This window comes from Bombus huntii, unplaced genomic scaffold (assembly GCF_024542735.1).
Source record: "Bombus huntii isolate Logan2020A unplaced genomic scaffold, iyBomHunt1.1 ctg00000064.1, whole genome shotgun sequence".
NCBI classification, from domain to species: domain Eukaryota; kingdom Metazoa; phylum Arthropoda; class Insecta; order Hymenoptera; family Apidae; genus Bombus; species Bombus huntii.
In genome coordinates this window covers 357914-383186 of record NW_026099324.1, presented here as the reverse complement: position 1 = coordinate 383186, position 25273 = coordinate 357914, and the positions used below count along the sequence as shown (strand labels likewise).

At 36.0% G+C, this 25273-nt stretch overlaps 1 long non-coding RNA gene and 2 pseudogenes across 1 annotated transcript; 1 reads left to right on the top strand and 2 right to left on the bottom strand.

Annotated features, from left to right (window-relative positions):
* The first annotated feature begins 9746 nt into the window (after positions 1–9746).
* On the top strand, positions 9747–21351 carry LOC126876114 (carcinine transporter-like; annotated as a pseudogene).
* Positions 15357–18927, bottom strand: LOC126876120 (uncharacterized). Its single transcript, XR_007693935.1, has 4 exons — positions 18779–18927; positions 17048–18451; positions 15718–16830; positions 15357–15636 (listed from the first exon to the last, which is right to left on the bottom strand). It is a non-coding gene; the product is annotated as an uncharacterized LOC126876120 (long non-coding RNA).
* Positions 21352–24188: 2837 nt separating the features above from the next.
* LOC126876096 (carcinine transporter-like) overlaps positions 24189–25273 on the bottom strand; it is a 51222-nt pseudogene continuing 50137 nt past the window's right edge.

The following is a 25273-nucleotide window of genomic DNA, read 5'->3' as shown; positions in this document are numbered from 1 at the left end:
AATCGTGGGGAAAGCAGCCCAAAGTATTCGCAACATTCCTATTGAGTGTTACAGTGATCTGTACGACGCACTGAGAAATAACTTAGCAGCACAAGTGACTTCGGATGAGTACCAAGAACAATTACGAGAGTTGAGACAGGGACGCGAGGAATCAGTGCAAAGTTTTAATATTCGGTTTAGAAGAATACTCAACCGTTTGCTGTACGCAGTAACCAATGAGTACCCACAACCACTAACACGTAAAATTATGACTGAAGAAATCACGAAGAAGACTGTTCGTGTGTACCTAAAGGGACTCAGACGCGACATAGGGCGAATACTATTAAGCAGTGAACCCTTGAATCTTCCGGAAGCTGAAAAAAAGGCAGCCGATGTAGAACGCTACTTGCGAGAAGAACGACAACCTAATTGGTCATGTAATCGCTTACCTTCGGTTAGTAATCGCCCCGACAACCAGCATATGCAGGTAAGACGATCTAATGTACCATCAAGATCGCCTAACACGCCAGTAGCTCAGAAACCTGCTACATTTAACCAAGTAGAAAATAGATCACCTGCTGAACGCGCGCAGATGAAGTGCTTCAAGTGCGGAAAGCTGGGACACATTGCCAACAAGTGTCAAAATTTTCTACCACCGAGCCAGCGCGATCGACCACCCGCAAGGATTCCAGGCAGTCCAGGAATGGGACGAAATACAAGAAACAACATCGAACCAGGAGATGGACGAACCGTACGAGACATACGAGTCAACATCGCCACGGGAAGATTACTCGCAATACCTTTGTCAACCCGAACCGAAGAGCGAGTATTTCTGGTCGACACAGGAGCAGGGATAAACCTGGTGAAACGTAACAAAACTGTCAACGCGATACAAATAGGGCCTAAACAAAAATTTTCTATGGGACGAGACAAGTACGAAACTAACGAATACGTAACGAAACGAATTTTTGGACAAAATCACATTTTTCACATAGTACCGAACAATTTCCCTATTATCGAAGACGGAATCATTGGGCTACCATGTTTAGAGAAGTATAACTATTCAATATCCAATGACAAAATCCGATTAAACGACAAAACCATTTTATTTCAGAAACCAATACATTTGACTCCTGGAGAAAACAGAGTTCAAACAATCTATTTGGAAGGCAAACCAACTAAAGTATGTTTTATCAACACTGGAGAGCAAAACGTTGAAATTTCTAGCAATATTCAAAATTCTCATGACTTTTCCAACGTATCAAAACTAAAAAGCCTAGTGAGAACAGATCACATTGAAAAACCAATCCGTGAATCCATCGAAAAGATTATCCTTCATTATATTGACATCTTTAATTTAGAAACCGATCTTTTACCCTGTACTAATTTAACTCAGCACACAATTTCGTTAACCAAAGACAAAATTATTAACACACGATCGTATAGACCACCGGAATGTCACCGTGACGAGATTTCGCGACAAATAGGAGACATGTTGAAGAAAAATATTATAGAAGAATCCGAATCCCCTTATAACTCTCCGGTATGGGTAGTTCCGAAAAAATTAGACGCCTCAGGAAAACAGAAATGGAGGATAGTTATCGATTTCAGGAAACTAAATGAACTCACAGAACAAGACGCTTACCCTTTACCTGATATAGACGACATTTTAACACATCTAGGAAACGCAAAATTCTTTTCGGCACTTGATTTATCCTCAGGATTCCATCAAATTCCAATGAACGAGAAATTTAAAAAATATACCGCTTTTTCGACACCGCAAGGGCATTTTCATTTCAATCGAATGCCATTCGGACTTAAAAACGCACCCGCTACCTTTCAAAGATTAATGGACAGAGCCTTAGCTGGACTTGTAGGAAAATACTGCTTTGTTTATTTGGATGACATAGTGATATTCGGAAAAACGATTCAAGAACATAACGAAAACCTCACGATAGTATTTCAGAGACTCAGAGAATTAGGACTTAAATTGCAACCGGACAAATGTGAATTCGTAAAACCGGAATTAGAATACTTGGGCCATGTAGTTTCATCCGAAGGAGTCAAACCAAACCCCAAGAAATTAGACGCTGTAAAAAACTTTCGATTACCTCGCAATGGCACGGACGTGAAATCATTCTTAGGTTTAGCAGGTTATTACCGCAAATTTATTCGAAACTTTTCCAAAATCGCGAAAAGCCTTACAGACTTAACAAAAAAGGATACACCATTCCATTGGACTGACAAACACCAGATTAGCTTTGATACTTTAAAAGACAAACTCTATAATTTCCCAATATTAGCTTATCCAGACTTTAACAAAACCTTTACCTTAACTACCGACGCAAGTAACGAAGGACTAGGAGCAATACTGTCGCAAGACGGTCATCCTTGTTGTTACATTTCAAGAACACTGAATCCACCCGAACGAAACAATACCACGACAGAAAAGGAACTCTTAGCCATCGTATGGGTCGTGAAAAGATTAAGACAATATTTGTTAGGACGACGCTTCATTATTCGAACCGACCACCAAGCTCTTAAGTGGCTATACAATTGCAAAGACCCTTCTAGCAGACTGATTCGTTGGAGACTTAGACTCGAAGAATATGACTATGAAATCGAATATACAAAGGGTAAAGATAACACAGCTGCAGACGCTTTATCTAGAGTTCACGCAGTAACTCGCGACGAAGTAGTTAACCTCGACCTAGTAATTGATCACACTAATTCATTCAACGCATGGAAAGACAACAACGAGAATCCGAAACTCTTAGAAATTAAACCAAATGACCAAACATTTTACCAATTAACTCGAAACGACTTAGGAGAATACGACGAGACACTTTGGATCAGAAGACTTTACAAAATTCTTAAAGATACAACAAAAATCGGCATAGGAAATAACGACTTCACTGAATTAGAGAAAACACAGATTAAACTCATGCTAATATATTTTAACGACACGTACAAGAAAATTACTTATGCACCTAATCCCATCTTAAAACTAGACGAAAACGAAATAATACAAGCAATAAAGGAAAACCATAACGACACCGTAGGACATTTAGGGATACAGAAAACGTATCAACGGATCAAGGATAAATTCAAAATTTCCGGACTTTTAGAAAGAGTAGAAAACTTTGTGAAAACATGCGACACATGTCAAAAGGAGAAACTAACACGTATCAGACCCAAAGAATCCCCACAAATCTCAGACACGCCACTTAACCCTAACGACAAAATCGCTATGGACATCATAGGACCGATGACGAAAACCAAACGCGGAAACCAATACATACTTTCAATACACGATGAACTTACGAAATATCTGATACTAGTTCCCCTTAAAACGCAACGAACTGAATCCATAATTAACGCGCTTATTGAACACTATATTTACATATTTTCGGCACCAAAAACGATCCTAACAGATCACGGACAAAATTTTGTTAGTGATTTAATGACGAAATTTGAAGAAGCTTTTAAAATCAAACACATCAAAACAACTTCATTTCATCCACAAAGTAACGGATCCCTCGAAAGAACGCATGCCTCAGTTAAAGATTTAATTCGTACTGCATTACACGACAATGACAAAGAATGGGATGAAGTACTTAATTTCATTTGTTTAGGGTACAACACCGCGAAACATGAAGGAACAGGATTCTCTCCCTTTGAATTGACCTTTGGGCGAAAAGCTAACTTACCTTCCGCAATATCCAAATTTCCCACACTTACCTATGATGATATGTACTCACTTTGGCAAAAACAGTTGAATAAATATTGGGAAACAGCTCACAAAACACTTATTCAGAATAAGCAACGATACAAGCGAGACCAAGAAAGAAAGATTGTTAAAACTCAGACTGTGTTTAGGAAAGGAGACTTTGTTTTAATTCACAACGACCATAAAAGAGATAAGTTGGACATTGAATGGTTAGGACCCTACAGAATTAACGATGTGAAAACTCCTTATTACATTATTTCTATCGACAATGCTAAGAAAAAGATACATGGTAACCGATTGAAAGCGTACTTTTTTCAGGATAATGCTGACCCTAGCACTAGTAACAATACCCTTAATTAGTTGCCTTAAATTCACGGGATAGGAATTACGCTTTGTAAACAAACCCAACCAATTCACGATCGAAAACTACAACATGATTACGCCTCTGAAATTATTAGCTTCTCGAACACTAACAAATATTGTAAAATTGCTATATTTAAGATTAACGAAATAACTTTTGTACCATAACATGCAGAAAATCAATTCATAGCGATTCCTGAAAAAAAAGCATAAACATATCCTTTGATCTACATTTAAATAATTCCATTCTACTACGATCTTAGAGGACCAAGATCAATCTAACCAGGGGGGTATGTCACGACCGGCATACTTCAAATCCGACGGACTGACGATAGAGATAAAGATGTGGCGGCACTCGGCGACAATGTATATCGCTGAAGTGCCTAATGAACCATCAACATCCCAACGGTCCTTCCACCGAAGGTTCTAGAAGAAAGAGCACGTGGCAACGATCGCGGACGCCTAGCAAATGCATGGACGGTGGGGATGTTGAGGGATGACAAAAGAAAGTAATCGGATCCGATCGAAAGTAAAATCATAAGAGTCAGTCTTAGAAAGTCACGCCTAGAGTTCGGAAGTAAATTGTAAAGTGTATTGATGTTAGAAAAAAAAATAAAGTTTTCTTTTTTTATTTTTTACCTCAAATTCCTTTTTTTATTTTGTTATTTTACGTGACAAGAGCATAGTTGTTGCCAAGCAGCGAGCTCTAGAAACGTCGATTTTTGACCGTTACGTTTTTCACGCAAGAAGAGGCATACGTGATCATAGGCGCGAGCGGTGGCGTGACCCGAGCATAGTGGGGGTCATCTTCCAAATGAGACAAAGGAATAATCGAAGGGGATCAGTTCCTTCTGACGAGTCAAACGTGACACTTCGACAAATCTGACGAGCAAACGAATTTATCTAGAGATATCGTAAAGTCGAGTCAAATTTCTGTAACATATTCATCATATTATTGTAAAATATATCATTCTATGTTAACCTGTTAATACAGTGTTACATTCATTAAACCACCTCTGTTGTCTTAACCGAAACAGGGGAACGACTATTTCGCGGCGTCGATTAACATAGTCGTCGCGAGAATTTACGCCTCTCGCTGACGCGTCCTCGCGACCGCATCTCTCCGCGAACGGTCGTACCAACTGTAACAAAGCATTTATTGACAAATTTAATATCTTTCTCCATAATCTCCATAAATCTGCAATACCCTTCCTTTGTATTTGTGTGCGTTATTGAATTGAATAAGACACCGATATAACAAGTTATAAATCACAGTTTATTCCAACAACGTCTCTCCGCGAACGGTCGTAACAATCTGTATATAAAATCGATAATTTCAGCATTCAACATGCTGTATATTATAATGCCAAGTTCGCGTTATGTTCATAAAGAGTACAGAGATAATCTTCCAAGAAATTTCTCCCTAGAAGTGCTTGAAATCTCTTCTTGGAGAATCTTAGAAATGCGCGAAGAATATTCCAATTTCAGAGTGTTTTTCGAGAAATATCGTCGAGCTACAAATACCTGGAATTCGAATCGCAGCGAGTATTCGACGTATGCGTGGGAGTCGTTCGTGCTGTTACAGTGGAGAAACATGTTTTTGTTTTTACGGAGGTACAATTCAAGACTAATTGTAGATGTAACGCGATTTAAAGCTATAATAAGCGTGGAAAAACCATTCGCGATCGGCCAATTACTTTTTCCACTGTCAATTTATTAATTACGATTGCTTCTGAAAGTTTTCCTACGCGTAACTGCTAAACGAGAATTTTCCCATAGATCCCAGAAATTTCGTACACTTACTTTGCCATACCAGCTACCACAAGCAACCAAGAAAATATCGATGTCTTAATTTTCGCAACTTTCAGACATTCTTGAAATTTAGATAAATACAAATACAAATGCAAAACAATGCCGTTATAGATAAATACAAAAATTTCGAAGTTTTCCGCTTCTCAGAGAAATTTTGCTTGCATGTGTACGCAGTGCTCAGAAACTCGGCAGATTTAAGCCTAAAAGGATTAAAATTCGATGAAAAGATTACGAGATAATAAACTTCAAAGTCGATTACCACGGAAGTTTACATCGTGTGAAAGATTTGTGGCGGATCGGTATCAACAGGACGCCGACAGGTCGAGGCATCAACGCGGCGCAACACCTCCCGGGCGATCCGCGGGTACCAACCGCCAACACTAGAGGGCTACGATGACAACGAGTCTGTCTGTCTAACTCGCTAGCGGTCGAATATACGAGCGATTGATATAAATACCGCACCTAGCGAGACTCCCTCTACGTCTAAGGCAGGGACTACCGGGCATAGCCTTACTGACGAGTCCACCGGTAGTCCCGGGACGAAACGCACTCTCTCTCTCTTTTCATTCGTCACAGATTAAAAGGAATATTCTGACGAGCAGCTCTTAATAGTTTCAGCGTCTAATCCTCTAAAAACGTGACATTAATTGTTCGTGCCAAAGAGGCAGCTACGAATTGCAAAATATCGCGAGAATTCGATCTCGACGGGCGTAGAAAAGGCAGGGACGGGAGAACAAAAGAGGATAACGTCTCAGATTTAAAAATGCACTTGTCACATGATTTTTAAAACTTGTTTTTTCGGTATCTAAAGCACACTTACAAACACGATTTTTTTTTTTTAATTCGGTGAGCCGCGGAGAGCTGAATACGACTTTCGTATGGAAAGTCACGAAGGTACGATACGTTATATTTTTGCGAACTACTTACTTCATCTAGTCGGTTTTTTTCTTCTTTTTTCTTGAAGGAACGCATGGATCTATATCGCTCTCTTTCTCTTCTTCTTCTTCAATGTAATTTTCACGTAGGAGACTTATCCGCCTCAAGTACGTATTATAATCTTTTATTGTAGACCATCGACGAAATGATTCTTCTCGATACCGTTTAGTAGCATCGTTATGGAAAATTCTTCTCTCTTCTCATTTTAATTCCCTTAACAGTCAATGGAATCCGATGCTATGCGCACAGCTACGTACGTGCAGTGCTATATCATCTCTACTCCATAAATATCGTTTACTGCCCCAATGTTAAGGTTCAACATACGAGAGTTCGCGACCTTTATCGTAGTTTCTGTTGCTAATTAATATTAACGTGATGCAATCTGAAGCGACGAGTAATGAATATGCCCCTCTAGCGTGACGAGTTATCAATCATACATGTTACTAGACGATTGTACCATTATTCGGTGCCAACTAGTAAGGTTGCGGAGAAGCATGTTGTCGACGACAGACGAGATTAATCTTACTGATTGCAGTCTTGACACAGACACGCACATATGTAAATGGGACACTTGTAAAGTTTCTATCACGATCGTTGTATTCTTTTTTTGCTTACGTAAAATGTGAAAGGCATTGTGACTCGTTTGCGATCATTGATAGTTTGTTTGGTGAGTGTGCTGTTATGAGTGGGATTAGTAGATGAAAAGATGATTTAACGTGGCGATTTTTATGATTGTAAATATTGACATCTTTTGACGCCGATTTGTATGTTTTTTTAATATTAATATAGAGTGGAATAGATACACCATTGGGGATTAAATGTTTTTAATCTTTCGTTTCTAAGCTTTAATTAATTACGTTTCAGAGTTACTCGAATGAACTATATCTTAAAGAATAAAATTCGAGTTTGATTATGCGTTCGTAAAAATTGGATTAAATTTGAGTTATTGCCACTTGAAGACACTTCGTTACAATAATCATTGTAAATAAAATTAAGAAGTTAAGTAAAACTAGGAACATTATATTTGTCTACGATTTTTTACATTTCTGCGAGACGCACATGTTTCATTGCTAACGAAATAATTAAGTTTATTATAAAATATGAAGGTAAATACGCTTCGTATTAGCAAGTTAATTTTCGAAAGCTAAATGTAGATATTATTATTTGAATGTCATAAATACCCGATACAACAAGTACATACATGAAGTGACACACACTTGTGTATTCATGAGTTTTTAATTGCCTTCTACGAGTTTACGAATTATAAAATTTTATAATTACAAATTACACACTCGAATGATAGATTATTTAAATATTTAAATACGTGTAATAAAATTTCGATTTATTCGATAAATATTATGTTCAGATAAACTCTCCGTTTTATCTACTTTTCATATCTTTTGGAATCTTGTTAAAAAATAATGAAAAATGGGGTTCGTTATAAATTCATGATTTAGTTAACGATGTTCAAGGACGTTTAATCTGAAGGATCAGAAGGAAAATCACGATCGTTACGAGACAACGTGAGAAAATTCAATGCCGCAGATTGTCTGAAATCAGCCATAATCGCATTGTTACTTACTGAGCGATTCTTAGATCCTTTAGTTCTGTTTGTTTTGCCGACGAAACACGTATAACATAATCTGTTACCGATACTAGGTGATAAATGAACAATAAGGAAGTGAAACTGGTAAATTCCATGAAGGAATACATTATCAGTTTGGAAAAGATAGATGATCAAGATAGATCACGATCATTATGTATTAGTATGGCAAAATGAAGACTGAAATATTTGTACAATATTACAGTAAATAATTAATAACAGATTTCGTGTTAATAAAATGATAAAAAATATTAAATTTAGGTTTAATATTTTAAGCATTTAAAAAAGATGGAACAGAAAACTGTGATAGGCTTTGATCTTTGAGTATTAGATGGTACGATAAGTATCGTTTTCGAAAAAAGAGTATTAATAAATGTAAAGCATTTTAAAAATGAAAATTTTCCATTAGCAAATTTCTCGTCTCCTCTAGTCAGAAATTAAAATTGAATGAACTGTTTTTGGGTAATATTATGGAATTCTCTTTAGTTACGTGTTTATAATACATAACAGAAATGTATCTATTATTCAAGATCCATCGTTCTACTGTTATGGAAACCAGAAGCGAACACAGATTTCCCTCAGTCCGACCTCTACACAGTCAGTGAAAGCATTTTCATACAACAAAGTAAAGATAAAAAATTTTCCTTCGACGACGCAATGCGATTCCAGTCACGTTGCTTAATGATCTATCAAGGTAGACAGGATTCTTGAGGAACCAATGTAATTACGTGACTACGATCATAATTTTTCTAAGGTCTCTGTACCCATAAACAATATTGTGATCCCGTTTGTTATTTAATATAATTACTTATATCTAGTTATATTTAGTTATTAAATATTAGCATGGTTTACTATATGTAATTCAGTAAATCGGTACAAGATCTAAAGAAAATATTTCTTACGTATGATTTTGACGAACTTTGTGTAAAAATCTATAAAACTAGAAGTTGCTTAGTTTATATACAGATAAAGAAAAGCATCGTTTATATCGTCGAGATATCACATTTATATCATTTTAAAAATAAAAGTTCTTCATCAATGCGAAGAACATTTTCATAAAAAATTACGAACAGAATATCTCGATTCTACAATCTACTGTAAACAAGATAAGTATCGATAATGAATAAATCTTGACATTGAATTTTATTCAAAAAGTTTTATTCAAAAGTGATATCAAATAATCCGTAATGACATTTATTACTCCAATCATATCAGTCAACTACTACCTACCGCGTAATACGCGATCGATTTTCAAACGCACCCTCCCCGCCCCCCGCCCAAATAGAGTTTCCAGTGTAATTCTGTTATTCTTGAATTTTTGGCTTGTTTTTCATTTTTTAGCTCACTTTAAAATTTCTTCTGGCTTCAATTGTGCTACGATTTAAAGTTTTCCGTGTATACGTTTAGGACGTTACTGCGTGCGGAAATAGTACAGAAGGCCTCTAATTATACCGTCTACAATATTATTTATAGACTTTGAACCATATAGTACGTAAGTATGTAATTGTATATCTGTCGTGGTTCATTTTATCCTTCTCTGTTGCGTGAACCAGCGGCTAGGAGCGACACTAAATCAAGTGGGAATGAAACTCGTTGAAACAACGCTAGACATGGTAACGGATCCATGACTGTGCTTCTGTTATTATCAACGCCAGTAACGGTTAAACCTATTGCATGTGTGTAAGTTGGAAGTTACGTACATAACTTATGCACACCCGTTGTGTGTTTCGCGATCTCATATTTCTTTTAATTTGAATTTTATGAAACTTTTTGTTCGATAATTGATGTGCCATATTACATCCGTCACATTCAATGTTATATGGTGTAATTTCTTCAGTTGTGGTGTTATGTAAGTTACGAGGTCATTCCTGTGTTTGGACATGTGTTTGGAATGTAGTGTGTATCTTTCTCTTCGTATGTACATAGTGAGTAGAGACTGTCTGTCTTTCGCTAGAAGAATATTCTGCATATAGTTATTTACTGTTCTTGATATTTGATTTTGGAAATTTAATTTTCGCTTTACTTGTATCTTCGAGCGTAAGGTGAAATTTGTACAGACATATCTAGTAATTTGTTAATCGTACTGTTCGAAATTATTGTGTGTGTGAATATTTCGGTGAATATAAACTACGAAAACCTGTCCTTGATTTTTTATGGTAACAAAGCAGTTTTTTCAGAAGAAACAATATTCATAAATCAGTCCCTTCGCAAAAAGCTAATTCTACGAATCTTGTTAGAAGAAACCGGTTGACGAAACTACGTGTCCCTTCAGGAGAGGTCTAATTTATAGAGGTAGCTTGCAAGAAAAAACCAATCTCACAAAAAGCTTGAGCATTCTTAATTAATCCTCTTTAGAATTCAATTACATTTATGCCTTTTGTAAATATTAATTCTAAAATAACGATGCTAACATTTCTAACCTACAGAGTATCAACAAATAACATAACGCAATTCCCCATTTCAATTAAATATGAAAAATATACTAGAGTCGATCCAAGATCAAACCCGGTAAAACAAACGACAAATTTACCTGAAAAATCCACTGAATTCGTTTCAATACATCCGTTATTTAAATTGCAAAAATCAGTTGTGTTTCAACGTCAATTTTTAACACCGTCCATATATCGCAATTTTAGTATGCGACAAGACGACAATACAATTCATTTCAACACCATTGAAAAGTATGGCTGGCTTCGGACAACCGGTTTCCGGCGTGGCGCCACTATGCTTTGGAGAAACAAGGAAATACATATGTATGCACCTTGCTTTTTGTGAGACAGAAGAACTCTGTGTTTCTGTTCTACCAACGTCGCTGTTGCGACGATTTGCCGCAAACCTAAATGGAGTTCGATCAATGGCAACGCGAGCACGTAGTCCTCGATGTTCGCGATCGGAAAATCGAGTTTTCCAAACTATTTCTAGTTTCGCCGGTTCCACTGTCAATCAACGTTTCTTCCTTTGGTTCCGTTTCTCTTCGATTCTCTCCTTTTTTATTGGCAAACACGTGTCACCGAGTATAGTGTTCGTCTTCGCTAAGCAAGCTTCTATATCAGCGATACGCGAGCCGGTTTCCCCTTCATATTTGTACAAGACTTCGTGAACATCGGACGTTTTTCTCCTCTCTTTTCGAATAAGAAAATCCTATCGTTGTTTAACTAACAATTGCATTTCTTTAAATGGAAATGTGGTCGTGTCTCCTTTATATTTTCAATTAGCCAGGGAATTTAGGTTTATTGCCGTGGAAACTTGATCGGTCGTTTACGTAAGGATCTGCGACTTTGCTTCATCTTCGAGGAAAATTTCATCGAATACAATCGTTTCACTCAATGATTGGATCAGTCGAGAGGGAGATTCCGTGACTGCCTGTATAAATATTGATCATAGCGTCTCTTGAAGGGAAGCTGTACCAATCTTGTTGATTTAACTACTGATCCTACTTTATCCTCGAGAAAAATTACTTACTTTGATTGTTTGACCATTAATTTTAGCGTTTCTTCGAGGGAAACAGTGTTGATCGCTCGAGTCTGCTTCTTTCTCAAGGTAAATTGTATTTACTATTTACTCGATCAGCTATTTTATTTTCTTTTCCCGGAGAAACCTTGTTTCTCGCCTGTTTGACCATCCGCGCTATTTCTTCTTTGAGATAAACTGCAGCGATTATTCGTGTAATCAACAAATCTACTTTTTCTTTCTTTACGAAGGAAATCGTGTGTTTAACGAAATCTCGCTTGTTTAGTCATTGATTCCGCTAACTTTTCCAAATAAATCGTCAATCATTCGCTCGATTGCCAATTCTAATTTTGCTTCGAAGCAAACTGCGTTGATTATTCGTATAACCTTTTTAATAGAAACTGTTTTTCGCCTATTTTATCGCCAATTTCCTTTTCAAAATAACATGTATTAATTATTCGTTTAATCGCAGATTTTATTTTATTTTATTTCTATTTCTATTTCGTTTTATCATCGATTTTCCGCCGTCTTCAAAGAAACCCACGTGAATTACTTTAATTACTTTTCCAAACTAATTTTATTTCTTTACTTTTAAATTAAGAAGCAGCAACGAAAATGCTACAATAACGGAAAAATTCTTCGGTTATCTCCACAAAGAACACGAAGGTATCGAACTTAGTGTATTGAGACATTTTGTTCGTTGGAAGTTAGTCGACGACATTTGGAACGGAAAGATACATTTGACATGATTTAGTGTGACGTTGAGAGAGAAAAATGGTTTGATCGAGGGTGCCCTTAATTACTAATTTCATAACTTGCTGTTAATCGATCTGACAGTGATATTAGTGGATGTGGTTGGTAGTGCCTGATTAATCGTGATCGATATTTTGAACAAAGAGCAACGAGAAACGATCAGTTTGGAGTTTCACTTTGACGTCGTGATAATTATTATAGCGATAATTATTAGTTCTACCTAAGAATGTTACTAATAAATTAGGAAAAAGAAATTTTGATTGGATTCTTGATAATGAGTGAAAATTAATTTAAAAGATTGTATTTGGAATTTTGAGAATCGATCGAGTCCTCAGTTTCAGTGCAATGTAACGTTATCAGTCGCGTGAGTTTGGCTCATATGTGATTTATGTGCAAGCTAAATGTTTCCAACAAATTGTAGCATATTGATTTCTCAAAGTCCTGTATCAAATGTCTTGTAATTATAAGCAATTGTTTCGTTTGGACGATCAAGGGTAATATACTCTATTTTTGATTTTAAAAATGCCGCCATTTGTGTAGACGTACACACGCAAGTATTTATTATGTAGACACGATGGCTCGTAGACACGAACGTTTCTCGTTGTCGTATTTTCCAAACAGGTTAGTTATTTCGAGCACTCGACCACTTTCTCGCTCCTGACAATGACATTAGTCATTCTAATCGATGTCTCGAAATCGATGGTTCTTCTGTCAGCTGTTTCGTTTCCGTGTTTATTCCATATGATAATATTGTTTCACGTATTCGCTTAAATTTAATTGGCAAATGATTAATTTCCCTGAATCCATTTTCAAGTAAACATATCAGTTTAACCTTTTGCTCTATCTGATACGAAAATGAACAATTTGATATAAAAATTTTGCGAAAGATCGATATATTATTTTACTTTTAACTTGGAAATCGTTCTTTTAATTTTTCAATATCTAATTAACCACCTCAGTCCCTAAGACCGTCTGTTTTAACGAATGGTAAATAATCAAATAATTGCGTTGATACATCAGAAGTACCATCTTCTTATATCCCTGATATTAGTGTTAAAACAGGTTTGAAAAACCTTCAATTATTTCATTTATTCTTAGCCTTCGATGGCTTAAAATTTTCTCGGTTATTTTCCAATAGAGTTCAATATATTGATCGAAAACTTAGTTTAGTTAAGCACTGTAACCGGAAGTCACCCTTAAGTCGCCGGGTAAGAGGATTACGAGTAATAAACAAACAATATTAATCAGAAAATTATTCCATTCAATTTTTCTCCTGCATTTAATTAAATATGACAGAGTCAACAAACTTTCCTTCGGTTCTTCTATCTCATTTGCAAATCTATAATATCGATATCCAAACGATAACTCGAACACCATTAACCAGCACTCGAGGCTATTTCTTTCGTCGAAACTTTCCTCAGACATGCAGATATCACGTTGACATCGCCGCGTATACCGAATCAGCCCTTTTTAAAGATGATCTCGCGAGCGTGGTTCGTATGCAATTCAATTTGAACGAGTCGCGTGTCACGATTCACTTGACTCCCGGCACAGTAATTGGCCGGCACTCGAGCAAACACTTACACTTAATTTAACGTTTAACCGAATCGAAAACAAAGCAAACAGTTGCCGGACTTCGCTCGTTCTTTCAGTTCATTTCCGAACGTCTTTCGATCAGCATATCGGGTCTCCTCTTTCATCTCCGTTGCCTTTCAAAATCTAAAATCATAATTGAGACTTTGCTGCTCGAACTATGGAAGGGGAAAACGTGAATGACGGGTAAGATTGTTCCTGCGTTCTGTCAGAAAATAATTTCCTGTTTGTGGGAGAGGAAAGGAGCATTGTAATTGGAATCACAGAATGTGAAACATCAAAGGAACTGCCGAATGACATTTATTTCAAAGACTAGAAGACTGAAAACTTTGTTATACGACTTTTATACTGCTACGCCTGGAAATCAAGGATGGATTCTGTTTCAGCGAAATGAAGGACGAGAAGAGTAACTCTATATTGCCCACTGAAGCGACTCGATTGAGACCAAGATTGGAAAATTTCGATGATGTTCTGCCGTATGTCGGTGACTACGGGAGATATCAATGGCTGTTGTTATTGTCGTTACTACCTTATGGCGCGACGTACGCGTTTCTGTATTTCTCGCAATTTTTCATTACGATTATTCCCACGGAACACTGGTGCAGGATAGACGAATTAGTAAACTCGAATTTCACCGAAGAAGAGAGGTAAGTATGTATAATGAAGGAAAGAAAGAAAAGGAGATATACGTAGCGACGAAAGCTCCTTTAAACTTTGAACGATATTTTTGATTGTTCGTAGAAAGTGACTTTAAAATATTGTGAAAAATATGCGAGATATCGCGATTTCTGGAATTTCTCGAATTTTCGAACATTTCGAAAATTATTAGAAAATATTGTAGAAAAATTTCACGATAAGATACAAGATATTTTTGGATTACTCTGTCTGGACTTTGGTTCTTATTTTAATAATTAAAATGATCAATCATCTATCGTATGGGGTGTTTAGGATTAAGATAGCGATTCCAGTGACGAACGTTTATCCTTATTACGAACAATGTCAACGGAAGGACGTAAACTTCACAGAGCTGTTGAAGAGCGATAAGAGCCTGAGCTCATCGGGCTTCCAAACAAACAAAACGATAAAATGTACTCAATGAGAGTATAATTTTACGCAGATTCCATATCCTAGTATAGGAACTGAGGTGAAGTATTCACATCGTTGTCTGAATCGCATGCTTCGAAATTCTTACACTTCTGCTGCGTTCTTTGGGTCATTTCCGATCTACTCTAACCTTGTTATAGTAAATTTCTTAAGTTTAAAGAAAGTATAAGACGATAATTGTTAGTACGGATAATTCCTCGTTCCGATTTTACGCGAACGTTTTTTTTCAGAGCATAAAGAACTCTTTCATTCATCGAACTGCGAGCAGAATCGAGATATAAAAATTCGAAGACCGCAGCAGGATTAAAATTATATTCTGAAAAATATGAATCTGGTTTTTCGCTGACTAACTCTTAACCTTGGTGATTAGCTAGATTGGGTATGCGACCGAGAATACCTCGTATCAACGGCGCAGGCCATCTTCTTCTGCGGATCCATCATCGGTGGTTTCCTAGTCGGTTGGATCGCCGATCAGAAGGGTCGTATCCCAGCTTTAATGTTCTGCAATGGTATCGCCCTTTTTGCCTCCATTTTCACTGCCAGCGCAAATAGTTTTTGGTCATTCGCCGTCTGTAGGTTTCTCACTGGACTGGCGTTCGATAACTGTATCAACATTCCTCTGATTATCGGTAAGCCTTCTACGAAGTAGAAAGTGCGAGAGGTTCGACCGATAAGCCAATGTTTCAGTCACGCGAGAGATAACGTTAGTATGAAGTCAATGTTTCTATTACGTGAAAGATGATGTTGCGTGAGAAATTTTTGATGAATTGTTCCTCGAAGATAATTTTGACGTTGCTGTACTCGATTGAACTATACGGTTCGAGTTCTTGATTCAAGAGCTTTTGCCACCACCAGAGATGAATATATTGATTTTGTTATTGTTAAAGATCGTTTCATCGATTTTCATGTCGTCGAGGATAGTTATATCTTGATATTCTTAAATCGAGTTATACAAGGTGGTTGGTAACTGGTGGTACAAGCGGAAAGAAGTCGAAAATATAGAATACAAATTTTTTTTTAATTCTTCCATCGAGACAACGATCTACAGTGAGATCCGTTATAACGAGACGCGATAAAGTGCACGCGTATCGAGCGAAAATTCAAAGTCGATTTTCTCGAAAACAAAGCCTCGAACGAAAAATTTTTATTCTATATTTTCGACTTCTTTTTTCGCGTAGAATCACCCCCTTTCCGCTTGTACCACCAGTTACCAACCACTCCGTATATTCGTTCGAAATGAAAATTATCACAAAATTTTCAACACGTAATTCGTTTAAATACGTTAGAAGCAAAACACGTGCATTATGTAGCGCTTTTTGTTATACGGACCAGCTCAAACTCGGAACATTCACGTTTGCAGAGTAAACGGATTAATTTAAAATCGGAATTATATTTATAATCTTACAATTATCCTACAATTATGTTGATGGTATCGTTCATTCGGCTCGTCATCAATTGCTCCATATTAATAATAACCGGTTTCACTCGATAAATCTTCCATGTTCTATTACTGCAACATAAAGAATAATCGTCGTTAAGTATCTTGATATAATAATCAGTTATTCCGAGAGTCATCGACGATCAATTATCCCGCAGTACTCGAATATATGGCTGTTTCGAAACGAACGTTGGTCGTGAATATCGCCTTTGGCGTATACTTCGCAGTGGCCAGTACAATTTTACCATGGATAGCCTATTATATCGCGAACTGGAGATATTTTACTTACGTTACTGCCATACCGCTGTTATCTGTCGCTATCACACCGTGGATTCTTCCCGAGAGCGCCCGGTAAGTAAACTCCTAATCGTTCGATTATTCGAATTCTCAACTTGCGCTTTGAGATTTATGCAAATTTACTTATCGATCCATATCACTCGTATTTGCTCTGTTCAAGCTGGTACGTTTCCAACGGGATGATGGACAAGGTTGTTGAGAAACTACGGAGAACAGCTAGGATCAATCGCAGAAATCCAGACTCGCGTATTTGCAATATATTCGTCGTAAGTTCGATCAAATAGAATTCTAGAAAGCTTACGCGAAATCATACGGTACAGTGCTTGAATCTGTGCTGACAGATATATTTGATTCACGTCGAAAACACACAGACTCGCGAATGTATTTTAACATGCATAGACAGGTTTTAAAAATGAAACGCGATGAAAAATGAAATATGAAATGAAACTTGACTGTCGCGATTCCATTGTGGTATTATATCGATCTCGTACAAAATTTGAAGTAAATCTGGGAATTTATATAGAAATTATAAAATATTTACAATTTACAAGTACAATCGGGGATAAAAATAAGCTGCTATAGTTAATGGAAATAGATGTGAAGAAAGTATAATCAAATTAGTATCAGCCTCATATACTTGAGTTTTATTTATTATATTTCCTTCTAATAATATGCAGATAGTTCAGCAAATGATTGAAATGAATTTTTACATTTTCTCCACTAATCCACTTAGTTTTGTTCCCGACTGTATTTCGGATCAGAAAAGTATTTAATCAACCAACCACCCATTATATTAATAAATCTCGATATCAAAAGCCATGCCGACTAATTCCATAAAACAGAATGCAAAGTGCCACTGTTCGTGCTATCTATTAATGACGAATAAAATGAAAATAAAATTTCTTTTCAGTGTGTTATGAATTTTGAACTGTGTAAGGGCTAAAGGCACGACTCGTATTATATCTTTCGTTAATTATTCTCGAAATAAATTCTTGCAGAGTAACATGGAGGCACCGGACAAAATTCAAGAATCAGCGACGCTGCTCGATCTGTTCAAAACGCCACGGTTGGCGAGAAACACTATTCTTCTAGTTGCATTCTGGCAAGTATAAGATACGAGTTCATGTTGCGAGAAAACCTTCATAAATAACCGATACAATCTTGTAGGTGTTTCACCCTGATCTCGTTCGACGGTCACGTGTATTCATTAAAACTTATCCAGAGCTCGGTGTTCGTGTCGTTCTCGATCGCCTGTGCCACAGAACTTCCAGCTGGGTTATTACTCGCCCTGTTGCTCGACCGATGGGGTCGTAGACTCTGCGGATTTCTCACGATGGCAATGACCTGTGTACTCAGTATCGCTGAACTTATGCTGCATTCCAGTAAATATATCGATCTGTTTATTAAAGTAAAATTAAAACGATTATAATGACGTATTATTGAGAAAAATCTGAAATTAAGTTGATGATGAATGTAAAAGAATTTTGGCAACTTCGAAGGTATTAATCTTGGAAAATAATTATTTTGATGGAACTAGAATTTAGGAATTATTAGGAATTAATTTAGTGGCGAAATTGAAAGAGGTGTGCACATTTTAGAAGCAATAATTTTCTATATGTTGGTTTTCTAGAATTTGGAGATTTATAGAAGTTTAAAGTTTGTGTGAAATTTTAATTTGATTTTGATTAAGCTTCGATCGGACTATATTTTTAATTAAACTTACAATCAAGTATTGTGTACCCAGGATTAATTTTGTATTTTTTAATTTATTCCCCAGTGCTCGCGAAATTAGTAATGTCAATATTGTCGCGATTCTGTCTGAACATGGCAGCCAATGTTGGTCTTCAGTATGCAGCAGAACTTCTGCCCACGCCAGTCAGATCGCAGGGCGTATCTTTCATTCATATTTTCGGAATAGTTGCACACTCTTTGGCGCCATATATCACTGACTCGGTAAATAAATATTTATACTACTATTGTTGTTACAACATTTTTGAAACACCGCTAAGTACATCCACGTTCAACTTCTCTTTAATTTATTCCAAAAGATACAATAAGCGCTATTAGAAATTATGAAAAAGTTCTCATGTAAATTTTCTCATGAAAATGTAAAATAGTTTTTTTCTTATCTTAAAACAAGTTGTTTCCTGAAGAAGTTAAATATTATAAAAATCTGATCAAAATATTTCTCACTTTCTAGAAAGCCCGTTTTGGAAGTTGCAACCAACGCTTTTCTTTAACTGATCTTTAATCAAAAAATTGAAATTTAAAATAAAAAATGATGGAATAACTTAAGATATGAAACTATATTGGTTGAAACTTTCTAATGAAACTTTTTAAATGAGAAATACTTTGACCAGATTTTCATGGTATTTAACCTTTGCTCATATAAATTAATATTTGTTCATTAGGCTGCAATTTGGGAGGGATTTCCAATGCTCATTATCAGCACGGTGTCCTTTTTTGGCGCTGCACTGGTTTTGTTCCTGCCGGAAACTATCGGCCAGAATCTTCCTCAGACTATCAAGCAAGGCGAAGAATTCGGAAGGGACCAACATTTCTGGTCGTTGCCTTGCTACCATAAGACACACTTCAATGGACATCAACACTATCACTCCTGTGAACGATAATTATCTGATTTTTAATAATAATTCAATTAAAAAACACGAAGGAGGATTCGTGTTTTTTTAGAAGTAACAATATTACAAGCGGATCAGTCTGACGATTTTTGTACGAGAAAAAATCGGAACATATTATTTTTCTATTCTCCTACATTAATTTTTATTTTTATCGTTTACGTTTAAGAATTTGTAAGCCTTAATTCTAAAAAGAGCGAGCTTAGAAATCGTGTTCCTATATAATTTTTATTATTATCTTTTAAGAGCTTTTATAATTTTAATGCTAATTTTCACTTGCGTTACGCACGTTCGAATCGTTCAGCGGTTGGTGCTAATTTGATATTCAAAGATATTACGTAGAATAATATCGAAAATGTTACGTAAATTAATAATTACGTAATTTATTAATTACGTAATTTATTAATTACGTAAATAATAAATTAGGGAGATATAAATTTTTGATTCCTTTAATGTTTTTAACATTTTTCACTGGAATATATTGGACAAAATCTTATTTAAAAAAATAGTACGTTTAGATAATTTGTCTTTGTGAAAAGAAACAGTTTTATATCTTTTGAACGATTATCCACGTATTTTTAACGATTATTTATCTATTCGTTATATTTTTTTGTACGATTTTAAATAACGTACAATATTAATAAAATCCAAGCTTGAAGACTTTTTAAATTATTGTTATAATTTCTTCAGCACCAACTGCTGGACTTTTATTTATCTAAAACGAGTTGTGCGTACATTTAAAAAAAATAACTCTAATTGACTGTTTCTATGGTTTAGGAAGAAGAAAAAAAGAAAGGAAAGAATATTGTAAGCAAATCGTACCATCGTATGACGATCAGTGTTCGTCGTTGTGCCAATAACAACGCAATCAATCTGAAGAAACCTATTCATAGTATTCATAATCATCACTCACGTATACATACGCGTATACACTCACGTCCATAAGATTGATTCATCGAATAAAACTTCCATAAACCTTAATATAAGAAACAATTCTACTTTTTATTTGCACACACATCGACGAATCCCCCGAACAAAAATAAACTGCTAAATATCTCTATAATTAAATACATTAATGCTCGATGATCCTCGTTCATCATTATACGTCTAATCTAACTCCATCCTATAATTAGGAGTTCTACGATAACGATCACTTATGTTACAATGTATTAACCCTTAACAGCCGAACTTAATTATAATTAATTATAGAAAATGAAATGCTTCATTATACGGATATTTGAAGTAATATTCTGTATTATACAGGGTGTCTGGTAATTGATACTGTGATAACCAGTGGTTAGTTAATGTGGTTAATAACCAGTGGTACAGGATAATACTATGTGAAAGGATCTGTTGAAAATATAGAACGAGAGATTTTCGTACGACGTTCGAGAGAATGAAATTCTGAAGCTTTGTCAACTCGTGTTCACACGACATTCACGAAACATATTCAAAATTTATTTTCTCGAAAATACGAAGAATCATCAGTTACGAAACACTCTGTACTATATCACATTATTATATCACTATCGTATTGATAAGAAATGTCGATATTATAACTCCTTAAGACTCCCTTAATATTTATTTGCGATTCAGCTTAATATGTATTGGCCCTGTGTAGTTTCAAGATTAAAAATATAAAAGAATTCATTCCTGATTACGATATCGTACGTGATTTACAAAATCATCGACCGTCAAGGGTTAAATGAGAATTCTCTCGTCCAGAATTATTTTCCAGACGATCGAATTATATCCATTGTATCACGAGGATCGAACTAACTTGTAGCCTTGAACAATTATGTACAGTTGAATCTCTAGCGTAGGAATATTTCAAAGAATCTCAGGTTTTGAGGAACGATAGCTGATACTTGCAACGAACAATAGTATGTCTTTTTAATCGGTAACTGAAAGCAGGGGCTAGTCTCATAAGCACGCGAATGATTCTAACGATCGAATGATTCTAGTTGCTAGAATCATTGTTTGAAGGTGGTATAACGGAGATTGTGCGCTTAAGACGAACAGGTCGGAGGATCTAAAGGAACGAGATTGGAAATATTCGCGTCTCTTCACGAATCAGAATTTTACTATTTCTAATTGAACACGTGACGGAGTTTCGATCTGTTTCAAGTAACATTTAAACCTGGGTGTTACGCCGGGCGACTCTCTGCCTGGCCCAGGTCACACACCGCGGGCCAGACGGACACCAGATGTCCGCTCTTTCGCACGGCGTACCCTCAATAGCCTTAAGCATCCGTCATAAACCCGAGTCACTTGCCTGCTAAGGTCCTTCAAACAAACATCTGTTTCCGAGGAATTTCTCGAGACTATTGTCTACCACAGCTTAACTAAGGAAAGTTGGTTTTTCGCACGTACGCTGCAACTGTCCTCCCACTAACCACTTTCTCTCGAGGGCGGTTGAGACCCTTCGTTTAACCAATTAGAAACGAAGCCTATTCCCTCACTCTCCTAAATAACATCGGCACCAACAAATCCGATGGTCCCGTGCGCTAGACACACCCATCCTTAGCTTTCCTCCGACACATCATCGTCTCCCAAGACGGTACTGATTTTACATCCTTCGAACGGTCAACATCCTTCGAGCGGGTAGACACACCCGCAGATCAGTCACTCATTCATCTGGTACATACGCACCAGTGTAACTGCCTTCGTTATAAGTTGTGGAATAAACGGTGAAATATAACTTACTATACTGTGTCATATTCATTCAACCACCTCTGTTATCTTAACCGAAACAGGGGAACGACTACTTCGCGGCGTCGATTCACCGAATCGTAGCGAGAATTTACGCCTCTCGCTGACGCGTTTTCCTCGCGACCGCGTCTCTCCGCGAACGGTCGTAACACTGAGCATTTTCAAAATTAACTCATTATCTATCAATTTTTCTTCTAAAATTTGTATATAATTCTATAAATTATTTACTTCTTTTTCCATTGGATTTAAACAGAACAATTTCGGAAGAATGTCGAACATTATGTTAATATCCTTTGTATTAAAAAAAATTCCTGCTTAAAAAGATCCTACAACTTTCATTTTATAATCTCAATTGGGTATGATGGTAGCTAATGAACGCTTAGCAATTAATTGTTTTAATGCATTCCATTTTATGTATGATCAGTAATTACGAATTCAAGGATACTTATTAGAAGTAATATTCTTATTATATCTAAATATATCAAATAGAGATATTTCTCGTATTAATACTGAAAGATCATAAAAAAGAAAATATCATAAAAGAATTTCAATCTTGATGTTTCATTAGAATAATATATATATATATATATGTATGTATATATTTAAATTAAATAACAGAGATCTCAGAGTTTTCAAAGCATTCAACGTGTTGATGCATAAATGGATGATGAAAAAAAGCCACGTTGATCGAGCGAACGCAAAATACACTTCGGTTTAAAAGTCGATCGAAACTCTCATTTCAAGTGTCGGCGATTTATGAATCACCTATATTGATACAAAGGCGATTCGTAATAAAGGAGACAAGTTGAAAGCTTGACAATGCGCGAAGACAGCTCTCTTTTTGTGTTTCGAGTCTCGTGGCAATCCTTTGTTATTCACGGTATTTCATAGTTAAATCAATTCAACTAGAGTATTCCTTCAACGAGAAAAGAAGAAAAAGAGCAAGAAGAAAAAGATATAGATCTTTCTTTTCGATTTTTAAAGCGAAAGATGCATAAATACTATGGTATATTATTTCCTTATATATCGTTTCCTTTGATACGTATATCCAATACTGAATTTAATTGTACATTTACATAAGATACTCGAATCGTTTCTCATTTCCAACACTTTACCGACGTTATAGTACGCGAAATAATTACATCGCAATATGTGAACGCAACGTACTTTAAATGCCGCGTTCTGAATTCTTTAAATTTCTTCACATTTTTATACAGTCATTCCAATTGAAAAAAGATACACTTTAAAGAAAATTATCTTGTGTGCAACAAAGCTACTTCGTCGATGAAGCGTCAATTAATTGCTTAAACGTATACTTTGTGTAATTTGACGATTCTTGTCTCTTTCACTGCAATAATCGATACTTCCTCCTAGTTTCTCTCAATAGCTCTCCAATCTCAATACGTTCGTAATATCTTAACATCTAACATCACACGCACACGTTTAATAACTATATTTACAACAAATTTGGCAAGTTTCACGCCACTGGCAATTTCATGTCACTGACAAGTTTCATGTCATTGACAAGTTTCATGCCATTGACAAGTTTCATGCCACTGGTAAGTTTTACCCTACTGGCAAGTTTCGCGCCGTCGCCAAATCTAACCACTATAACCTAGTACAATCCATTTTTTGAACACTGCCAGTAAACGCTGGATTTGAAAGGCCTTTCTTCTTTCTATAAGATTTTTTCAGCATTTTGCTCCTGTCAAATTGAAATAAACGATTATTAGTAAATTTATATTGACATAAGGCGGAGGAAGAATATTATAGAATCTATACTTACGAGGATATACACGGAACCCACCAGAAACTTTGTTCCTTGCCGAAGTCGTTACCCTCCTGTAGGGTTTCTGGTAATTCCTGGTTCAACGTTTCTGGCAAGCCAAGGGTCAGGAAGGCGTGTCCAAAAGACAGCAAACCGAGGGCAACCAGCGGTAAAGATGGATCAATGTCAACCTAAATTAAACGAAAAATATTCTCCCTTTTATACGCTTCCCTTTATACTTCTTTTAGAAGTAATAGCGATTAATTCCGCTTTCCGCTAATTCCTTAATTTCCCTTCGATTTTCGGGAAATAAATGGATACTTCCATAAGTTCATTTTCAGTAATAACATTACACAAATAGTAGTATACTTTGATGTAAATTTATAATTCAAAACAGAATAACTTACACATTAATCAAGAGTGTCCTCGCAAATATTCCTCTTCGTATTTTCTGTATACTTAATATTCTTTTAAATATTAATAAAGAATATTGGTTAAAGACAGAATTTGAAGAAGTTGTCAATATACAAAGGATCATTGATGTTACCTGTATAACGAGATTTTGTAAACATTCGTTTCATTTAGAAACGAAGCTATAGTGTAGTATCGCAAACCTGTAAATAATTACAAACAATAGAAAAGTTACATTTCCTTCGCAAAAAAACGAAACGGAGGAAAATATATCGAAAATCTATCTTGTTTCCGTGATTCGTAAGATCGCAAGAAGAATCCATGGCCGACAAGGAACATAATTTTTCTACAAATTAAACCAACTTAAATAAACGTATTTCAATAACAGATAATATTAGTCGTAAATTAAAAAAGAGGTTGAGTAATTTTCGGATCGTAGAAATACGATGTCGTTAACAAAAATTTCGATTCACTTATCAGATAAATAATGTAAGGTCCCAAAATGTGGGCGATATAACCGATGATATGGATTAAAAACACGCCCTGAGCTCTCACCACAGTCGGCGGTATTTCCGCTGCATATTGAAAACCAATATTCGCGGCGATATTCACCCCAAGACGCGCTATAATCGCCATGGCAACCATTGTCGAACCTTGAATAAGTTGAGAAATATGTAAATGCCACGATCGC